The following is an 11,347-nucleotide window of genomic DNA, read 5'->3' on the forward strand; positions in this document are numbered from 1 at the left end:
TTATAATATATCGTTGGAAAGATGTTGTCAAGCCCCATCCAACTACACTACTATTGAACCCATATCACGGACCAACCAAACTGGATTGGCTGTTTTTCTTAAAAATAAGTTTTCAAAAACAGAGAGAAGAGAAAAGAAATTAAAACTATCCGCAACACTAAACTTTCCTTACTTTCACTTCATTCGATTATGATTCGACATAAAAGGTACTCATCACTGGGTTTGGTTTTGGGGAGACACAAATGGGTGTCTACAGTTATGTGACGAAAAAAGTACATCATGAAAGTTGAGCATGATACGGATACAAAATTCAAAGAAATTTTCACTGTAAGCAATGAACATGTGACTATAAAGAACATTAACATAAAAAAAAAGTTTATTACAAATGTATAGTAAATATCATTATAATATCAAAATAAACATATAAACTAACATAACGTTAATAAGTAATTATACATTACAAACAAATATAAAGTACATCATGTTTTCAGATAAAGAATAATATTAAATCATATAAAGAACATCACAAGTAAAAATACACATGACAATAAAATTTTGAAAATAAAATTTTAAAATTTGAATTACAATTTTGAATTTTCAAATAAAATCTTAAATTATATTTAAGAGAAAAATTTTAGGGAGTGATAATTATTCTAATGAGGAACTAGTTATTTTGTTTTTTTGGAAAGGAAGTAAATGATTGGGATGAAAGTAAATATTTTTGAAATCTATTCAATAATTTTGTAATAAAAAATATTCAGTAGTTATCTTTACTATATTTGAAAAATTCCCTCTACAAATAATGCGTTCTTTTCATTTTACCTTATGTTCTTTGTAGGTGTACCAAGCATGGTACACTTGGGTGTAGAAACCATGCATTGCAAAAAAATAGAATAAAAAAATATACCAGTGAGATCCTGATGAGAAGTGGCGCCAACAAAGAGCGCAAAATGGCCATAAAAGGAAGGTGATGGAGGACCAGAAATACGGCTACCATAAGACCAGATTTTGAAGAGTACGAATAACTTTCGTACCCAAATAGCAGAAATTCCAATACAAGAAAGCCAAAGCAAGAGATTAGTCTCTCAAATTGCATAATCCCACAACATTTGATTGCAAGAAACAGATATATCAAACAAATGATAGAGCCGACGAGAGATGACAGTGAAGAATAAAGAGAATTGAGAGTCGCATTGAGTCTAATAATTGTTTCTAAGATATAATAACACATGAATATATAAATTATCATATATATTTCCTCAAACATGTGTGAATCTTGATTAACTTTGTATTCTATAAGAAAATTATCGTCCTTGTTTGGTAAAGAGTTTGTATTACATGTCTAGCAATCATATTTATATAATAACAGTTTAGAAGTCTGAATTTTTAATATAACTAGGGCAGCCAACGCGTGCGTTGCGCGCGGAATGACTAGCCTTTGCAACTTAATTTTACATGTCTTGTGTTTGCACTTCACATGAAGGAATAAAAGACCGTTAAAGGAATATATTTCTATAGCTTAGGCATTGTTTGTTTGTAGTTGTCCTAAGTTGAATGTTACGTGTGAAATATCTCGTATATTGAAAAAACTCTTTATTTTTATTATTTGTATATGGTGATTCTTTCAATTGGAATACTATGTAGAGTTACAATAGAATATAATTCTTAGATTTTTCAATGATAATGCGGAAAAGGAACAAATGTTCGAATTGTTGTTTGTTTATTTTTGCAGTTTTGATATTAGCATTACTTAATTGTGGTGGTAGAAAGAATCATCAATAATGAAACCAAAACGACCAATTCCTAATCCACCACAGAGGCTAACAATATTAATCAATGAGTTAATTTCATCCATCACAGAGGCTAACAATATTAATCAAAGAGTTCATTTCTAATTTAAAGTACAAATCTTCTAGATGAAACAGAAACAACCAATTCCTTAACACCCTTATGCCCAACCGTACATGATATGTATATATATTATACTAAATCAGCCTATATCCACCTATCAAGTCCAGTCTAACCAATGAGTTCTTATACTTAAGAAGTCTTGTATAGTGTATAGTGACTAAATTCAAGTCTAGACTAAATTATGAAATTAATATTATCTTACACTAATGAATTGCTCATATGCTAAAATAATGATCTATAATAGAATCCCAGTGTGATCCTATCATTACAGTTTATGATATAACATTTTGCATATTGGCAATTTCAAAATCCATAGTAGAATGTTCTTAACTTTATGATAATCCTGTTTTAAATCTATGGAATTTGATCCCAGAAAATCCGGCCGCCCTCTTCCACCGCCTCCCCCTCTCCCCTCTCCCTTCTCAAGGCCTCCTTCCTCAGTGTTCCCGTTTCCAGATCATCGACCGTAAAAAGGTCCTCGTTGTTTATTCCCTTTTTTTTTTACAAGAATTCCTTTTCCGCTATATATTGGTGTTGTCAACTTTGTTTTGGCCACAATTTGATTTTGAAATTTTAGGAAGGTGGTGAACAAAGATGTGGAATTTAGTACTTAGAAATGGCAAAGATAGTGTGGAGAGAGAAAGTTAAAAGCTTTCAAGAGATGGAGTCATGGAAAGGAGGAGATAAAGCTCAAATGTGTAAGGAAATGTGGACGGGTAAAAACAATTTGAAGTTGGACTGTTGGAGTACAAAATTACAAATTGGGGTACAAAGGTAAAACACATTTTGAAGGGTAATTAGGGGTACAAAGGTAAAATAACATTTTGAAGGGTATTAAAGTCCGTGCACTATTCATAAAGAGCAACTTTCTACTTTTTATAAGGTAGGGATTTTTGAATTTTGCTATAGATTTGTATAATCTTGTTATTAATTAGCAACTGATTTGCTGAAGTGTTGTAAGATGCATGTGTGGGAGAAAATGTTCTGTTGGTGCTCTTCCATGCAATTTTAGCATCTTCATCCGACAAATGAAATTTCAATACAACTATAATCTTCTAAAATATAAACCTAAGAAAAGTAAATCCAAAGATATAGAAAAGTTATCCGGAAAAGAATAAAATCTAACCGCATACACACTTATGCAGCATTATACAAAGAATTTAGTCGAATAAATTGAAAATTCTTCCTTAGTAACTATCAAACGAAAAAAAAGAAGAAAATTCTCAATGGTACTCTTGAGCTTCCTTTTTTTTTTCTCAATGTTAAACACTAACTTTTAAAATTATTTATGGTAATCAATAATTAGCTAAACTAATTCAATGGTAACTTAATGACATTAATCCTTTAATATTAGCCTAACTGTAGTTAACTTAAGTCAAAAAGACTAATTTACCCTTAAAAATCAGTTTCCCTCCAAATCAGATTGCCCTTTTCCCTCCTAAACTAAACTCCCCAATTCTTCTCTTTATAAACTCTAGAAACGAAAATCCCAACCCCATTTCCCTTGTATTTCAATTATTTGCAAGTAAGCTAAGTTTCTCAATGAAATTCTCTCGTTCTTCTTCTGTTAGGGTTATCACCATTGATGAGAACTTGATTGAGTGAAGCATGTCCATTTCTACTGCAAACCATTGCAGGTTGCTGCTATCATATTTTCTGAAATGACAAAAATCCCACGAAGGTTGTTTTACAAATGCAGGGCTTGCAATTTTTTTGCGTGGCTGAAGGAGGAAGATGTTATTAGGTCGGGGGAAGAATTAGAGGTTGAATAGAGTCCCATTGTTATTTTGAATGAAAAGGTGGTGGATTGGTGAAGTATATTAAGGGAATTGTGAAAATTGGTCTAATTATGTACTTTATTATGTCAGTTGTTGTTGCAAATTGAAATTAGGAAGATGTAATTAGGGAGAATTGTGGTAGCCCAAGTTTCAGTCAAGTTCAAGTTTATGTATTCCCTTATTATGTACTACTTTCTAATTGAATATAAGTTTATGAATTTCCTTTATTTTGCATTCTATTTGTTCTGTATTGACAACATTAAAAGTACAGATATTGCATGCATATAAGACATATATAAATGATCTGATTTGATTAAATTCAAAGTATTAGAGAGATACCAAAAACAATTCAGCATATTGAAGCTTACATCATTGCAGAATGTGTATCCAAAAACATCAAAATGTGATACAACAATGAGATCATTAACTAAGGTTGTCCAAATACATTTCAGCATACATAAGGTAACATCATTAAGTTTGCAAAAAAAAAAAAAAAAAAAAAAAAAACCATTACTAAAACATGAATGTAGCTTATTACAACTTAATATTAGGTTGCAACTAAGGAGCAGGTTGGGATGCAGACACACCGGTCTTAGCCTTCTTTGCTCTTGGGGATGTTCTTAATGGTTGTGAAGAAGATGCAATTGCTGGATCTAGTTGGCTAAGAGATACTCCTTTTCTATTAGGGGCTTGTTTTTTCTTTGATTATGTCGTTGTTGCTTCCAAACCAACCTTCTCTTTGCCTGTCATTCCATTTTGACATGTTTGTACATTGTGGCCAAAGATTTGGCATTCGCTGCACCTGATAGTTTTAGATCTTTTCCCTTTTTCTTGCTCACCCTCTTCCCTCATTCTGTTTCTTACAGGTTTGCTTATTCCTCTCTTCATTTTAAGTGGGGGCTATCTCAGGATACTAACTTTGTGGCCACTGCTCCACATCAGGGATTGCCTTGATGGTGTTGCCATAAGTCAGCTTGTACATGGTAATTGAGTACTAGTCACTAACATACTTATGAGGGTCATCATTTGAGTGTAAGATGGACTTCATGGAATTCTTACATGGCAAGCCGGTCAACTGCTATGCATTACAAATACATGTTCCTACCCTCAAATTTACAGGTTTGATTGATCTCCCATTAAACACCTCATATTCACCTTCCCCACTTACCAAACACTTGCATGATCTTGATTCTTAGTTAATGACTTGGAATCTTTTGATTATGTTTGGACAAATATCACCTTTCCATTTTTCACATGCCTCTCTTCTTGTAGCCATCCTCACTATGGTGAGCCTCTTCACATCTGTTGTAAAAAGTAAGGTTAAGGGTTATTATGTAACTAAAATACAAGTAAATGCATAAGATGTTTGGCAAGTGAGCATATATTACCTTTTAGCAATGTCATAACAGGTTTACACTTATCAAGGCCTAATATGGAGTTGAAAATCTCAACAAAATTTGATTTGTTGACATATGACTTTATGGATGGATTAAATGCATGTTTAGACCACACCGATTATGGTCCAAGTTTGGAAAACCACTCCAAAGCCAATGGATTAGCCTTTTTCAAACGTTCCATAACCTTTTTAAAGGTGAAGGGGTTAAATTCTCGACAAGCCAACCAGAATAATGAGAACATTAGCAAACCAGGGAATTGTGGTTTGAAATTTTTCAGCAAATGTTTGCAGCAGTACTGCTTCCCACTTTAGAACACAAGTTTTGAATTGCAGCCTCAATACCCTACTAATAACATATAATAGTTATAAATTAGTTTACAGTAGTATATATAACAAGTAAATGCCTACTAATGCTAGAAAATCATTACCTTCTACATGTTATTATACACCATTCACCCCCTCTTCCATTATCTTTTAAAGCATTCTTCAAATTCTATACAAAGAACTTCCATGTTTCAGCATCCTCTCATCCCACAATTGCCTAAGCAATTGGAAAGACCTCATTATTACCATCCAGAGCCACATCTGACAGTAGCACTCCACCATAATGACCTTTGAGATGAGCTCCATCCACCCCTATGAGACTTCTGCTGCTAGCTTTAATCCCATCTAATGAAGCTTTCAATGCAATGAATATACTACTAAAAGCCAAAGGCCTTTCAGGATGATTTGTATTATTCCAAGCACAAAGTGCCAAAGACCTTGGGTTTAACTCTTTGATCACATCACAATACATAGGCAAATCTTTGTATGATACATCATGCCTGCCATGGATCTCCTCCAGTGCTTGTGTTCCTACTCTGTACAACTTGGACTGAGCCATATTGACCCCATATCTCTAGAAAAGTAGATCATTTAATGACTTTGAAGGGATTGGTGTCATTGTTTGCTCTAATGTCATCTTACAACACACTCTTTGCCCAATTGCAATTCACCATGGAATTTTTGAGCTCAACTTCCTGGCAAGTGTGTTCTTAATTCTCAATGGACTTAATATCCCATGTTGTACCATCTGGAAGAAGGGAGGCATGTAATCTCCAGTTATAGCTCATATATGAGCATGAAACTGAGTACCTGAAGTTGCTTTCATAGTCAACAATGATATAAAGTCCACATTGTATGCAATAGTCCCTCACAACATCTGTTAAATGTTGCTTATCTGTGAACAACTACCATGGCTTCAAAATAATTTTACCAAAGCCCTCGTCCTTGTACACTTCACCATTGCTGTATAATTTTGCAAAATAATTGTCCTGCTCATTTTCACACTCAAATTGAGTTTCCTCAAATGGATCAAAGCCATCCTTAATCAAAGGACCATAATCATCTCCCTAGATCTCATCTTTTGTATCCATACTCTCTTCAGTGTCTTCATTATCATACTCAGTTGGGCTGTACCCTTAATCTTCTGCATCATCATCTTCCACACTCAGTGTCTGGTCACCATCATCCTTAAGGCTAACGGACAAACTCCTTCTAGTACTACCTACCCCAGAAGATGCATTATGCTCACTGCCACTTGCAGTGCTGCTAGTAACAACTCCATGTCTCTTAGCAGTAGTCCTAGAAATTCTCCTCTTATAGAAGACTAATGCTTTAGAAAACTCACCAGACTCTCTTTCATGTGAAGTTTTATTACTCTTAGGAAACTCTCCTATGTTTTTAATAGGTTGTAACAGTGATTAGGTTGATGGGTGAGGGGGTTATGGTTGTTGTGTATGTAACTCAGATGGTATTTGGATGTCATGTTCTTCAGTAGGGTGATCAAGATGCTTGTTTGGATCCCACAGAGTGGGAGAAATAATAAACCAATAGTCAAGTGTATCACCCCTCCCTCTATTTCTTCCTCTCTCTCCCTCTCCCTCTCTCTCCCTCTCCCTCTCCTATTCCCTCTACCTATCACATTGACAGCCCCTCTGCCTCTCCCACTACCTCTCCCAATTCCTTTGTCTTTCCCTCTACTATTGCCCCTACCTCTCCCTCTACCAGTTCCCCTACCCCTCCCTTTCCCTATTCTAGTTGCAGTCCATATTGAAGTATCAGGTACCTTATCACTCCAGTCCCTCTAGTAGGTAAATCTAGAATATCAGTCCATTTCTCATCTATTCATTGATTAATAGCATGGTCAGTCTTATCCAAATCATGTTCATCTATTGAAAGTTTACCTACTGCAATCATATGCATCTTAATGTCTCCTTTAGTAACAACCTCAACTTCGACTAACTCAAGATCACTAGACTTTTTTTCCTAGGTGTGAGTTTAGATCTCCTGACAATCACTTCAGGTTCAACAGCAACAGACTTGTACATACTAATAGATTCAATGGTTTATGGTGTCATAGCAGTTGAATTGGTGTCTTCCCTAACATTAGTGACCTAGCAGCTTGGACCACTTTACTATCCTTACCTAATGTTCCTACGCATATTATATCTCCTTCTTCTCATGCAAATTACTAAACATTTTCATTAAGTCTGCATCAAATTGAAGACTAACATGCTTCATTTTAAACATATATGCAAAAGAAGGGTGTTCAGAAGTTTCCAAATTGTCCTTAGTTGCTTTCTCCCAATACTCAATAATGTCCTCAACAACAACAAACACATTTTTACCCCTATATTGAAACTGTAAGACAACATTATCACCCATTCTGCATCAAACGTAAGAAACATGTATAAGCATAATGCCCTAGATCATCAAGTATAATATTCAAGTAATTTTAACAATACAACCCCAAGAATTAACTCCATACACAACATAACATTAATTTTTCAAAATTAATAAAAAAATAACAGAAGTAGTAGTTATTCACCAATACCCCACACATTTAACAAAACAGAGAATACAACAAATTGAATCAAAATAAATACATATCTGACTTAGGATCGCACCTCAAATGGTATAATTCTCCCAAAGATCGAACCTTGCTGACAATCGCAACCTCTTTGAATCAAATTCGTATGCAAATTCACCCAATTTACTCGTCAAAATTACAACCCAGGTTTCCCTCAATACGTCGCAAACATCCCAATAAACCCTAGATTAATTGCGACCCTAAAATCCTTGATTAATTACCTAAATTTTCCAGATTTTGGACCCAATAATTTTAAGGAAATTTAATATTGCAGGGAGAGTGAATTCGAATGAACATGATGAAGTTCAAAGGTTTTAATCAGCCACTTTGATAAGACATAGTTGGTTGGCTTTAATAAATGGGGGTATTTTAGTCAATTCGTAATTTGCCTCCCTTTTAAACATAAACCATGGTTAGTCTTCCTTAAAATGCTTAACTCAAGTTACCATTGAATTAGTTTAGCTAATTGTTGATTACCATAGATAAGTTAAGAAGTTAGTGTTAACCATTGAGAAAAAAGGAAGCTCAAGAGTAGCATTTAGAATTTCCCAAAAAAAACAGTTATAAAATGAAGGGGTTCAGTTGGGGCATGCTGAATCTTGGGGCAGTCGCTAGCATTTTGGCGTTTGCATCTTTCTCTTTATTCTGAACAATCTCTAATTCTAAGTTCGTTGATTAAGGGAGGTGAGTTTGCGAAAGGCTTATTGCAACAATGTCAATTTGGGACACGACGATAATTCCAGATTCAAGATAGGACAAACAACTTATCCATTCTGGTAGTTCCCTCAATTCTTTATTCATAATTAACTTAAGAGATGGAGGTTCACCAAATGCTGAAGACTACACAGAAGAACCACAAGTTTTGGAAGATTCCATAATTCCAAAGAACGAAGATTAGTTTTCAAGGCTTTTCATGGCATGCTCTCTTCATCCCCAGCTGCTACTGCTGGTTGTTCATTTGGTGATAGATCAAGCTGTTCACATTCCCAGATAAACAAGTTCTCTAATGCAGTTAGATGTGTCATGCCTTTATATATTCTTCTCAAGTTACCACAGCATGAGAATGTCAAAGATCAAAGAGAAGAAGATAGACTTGCAAAGGCTTCTCCTACACTTTCAGTGCTCTATAGCTTGTCATCCCTATAGATGGTTAGCAAGGATAGCTAGTGTAGAAATTGTTTTTGCAGGGACATTAGTTGGTCAACCGCATTATCAGATTCTAACTCCTTAAACTTCAAACAAGTAGCCCCTCCACAATCAAAAGAAGACGCACTTCTTATTGATAAAGTTGTTGCCAACTTTAACACCGAGAGACTCTCATTGGTGCTAGATAATTTCAAATTCTCCACTTAGAACAAAGTGGAAATGATATCAAGTTAGATAATCTTCTAAAATTAATTTTGATAGCTTGGAAAATTGGTTGGATAATAAATGATGATCATGTTGTTGCCCTGACCCAACGCTGCTAATTCATATGATGATGCACCTGCTGTCTCATTCTTACTTACAATTGCTTCTACTCCTTTCCACCATCCTTTTTCATTCGTAATGTATTCCAGCCTAAGTTCCTCAAGAGATGGAAAGAAAAGAGGTTACATCCCTTGCAACTTCGATGACGAGGAATCATCACGCACACCAATCTCCATATATTCAACATTAACCATTTCTATCAAAAGGTTTTTCAAGAAACATAATTGACTAAAGACATGGACATCTTGGCGATTTCGACACTGCCAAAGTCTTATCTCTACCAAATTTGGTAGGTGTAGGGAATATTTCAAGCATTACCCCAAACTTGAACCCCACTGTGATCATACACTTAAGCATGGTGGCGTCCAAAGGGAAGGAATCTAGAGCAAAAGAGTCGCCAACAAGTTTTAGGAACTTGTAAACCGTTCACAGGGTGAAGGTTAAACGCCTTAACGATCTAAGAGATCGTTAACTCCAATAGGTCTGGAACCATGACTAGAAGTTCAGGGATGAGGGTACAAATCCAATCTAAAAGAGAAAGAACTCGCCCTAATAAAAGGCCTCTACTTTATTCTTCTCGTATTCATGTGCGTTTTCAGACTAACATGCAATCATTAGGTTTACCCTAAACTTGTTAAATCTATGTTGGTTGAATATTAATGCACAAATAAATCTATTATTGGCGATCACTTGAATTATAACCATATTAACTCTAAACAAGATTATTAATTATCTTAAGCGTGATTACAAGTACAAATTCCCTTAAACATGCATAAAAGGTGTGATCATGAAATAACAATAAATAATATATCAAGCCACATCATAATAATCATAATTAAAATAATCACGTTAAAGCATAATAATAGCAAGATCCTAGGCATAATACTAACAAGCTTAATAACAAACCCTAGCATGTCACTAAGCAACAAAGATCATAGCTTTAGCCCTAACATGTTACTAACTTGAAATTAGGAAAGAAATAGGAAGCATCATAATAATCATACTTGATATTAGAAATTTATTCATTACCCTAAACATGATACTAGGAAGGAATAAAACATCCTAACATGATACTAGGAATCAAGATAATAACCTAAACATGATTTATATATCAAAATATCAATTAAACAATTAAATTACTTACTTGGATGCCTCGTATCCCATTCTAATAACAAAATACACACGTTAGTAACTTCAAGGAAAATATAAAATCAAACAATTAAATTAAATAATTGAAATAAAGATTTGGGACCAAACCCTCAGAAATATCAAACCTTTCACGTCTAGGGCGAAGATAACTTTGAACTTGGCTAGGTTTGTCTAGTGCTAATGTATGAGGAATTGTGTTTGTAAAAGGCAAGGCTAGAAAGAGGAGGAAGAGATAGAATAAGCTTTAACTTAAAGAGAGAGAAGAGAATTAGAGAATTCTGATTATTGAAAAACGGAGTTCCAGGGACCATATTTATAAGAAAATAGTCCGAAATCGATAAAAAAGAATCAGAGTTTGAAAAGGAATACAACACGCCTCTGTCGCCAGGCGACAGGGTTTGTCGCCAGGCAACAAACTTGTCGTTTGGCGATGCAGAAGGTTTTCCACACGTTTTCAACGCGAAATCTACTTTTTGATAAAATCAAGTCGTAAAGTCCGTACGAAGGGTAAAATCGTAATTTCATTTAAAACACTTCTCTTATTCCAAATAAAACTCATAAAACATAATTATCAATCCTAATCCAATTAGGATTTAAGAGAACCTTCTAGAAGATTCTAAAAGACTATAATCAATCCTAATTGCTTTAGGAATGATAATTTATAATAGACCCTCCTCTAGATCATTGGGCAGCATATAAAACCAAACCGGGCCCAGTTTAGCATTTTGGCCA

The sequence above is a fragment of the Chenopodium quinoa genome, unplaced genomic scaffold (assembly GCF_001683475.1).
Source record: "Chenopodium quinoa cultivar QQ74 unplaced genomic scaffold, ASM168347v1, whole genome shotgun sequence".
NCBI classification, from domain to species: domain Eukaryota; kingdom Viridiplantae; phylum Streptophyta; class Magnoliopsida; order Caryophyllales; family Amaranthaceae; genus Chenopodium; species Chenopodium quinoa.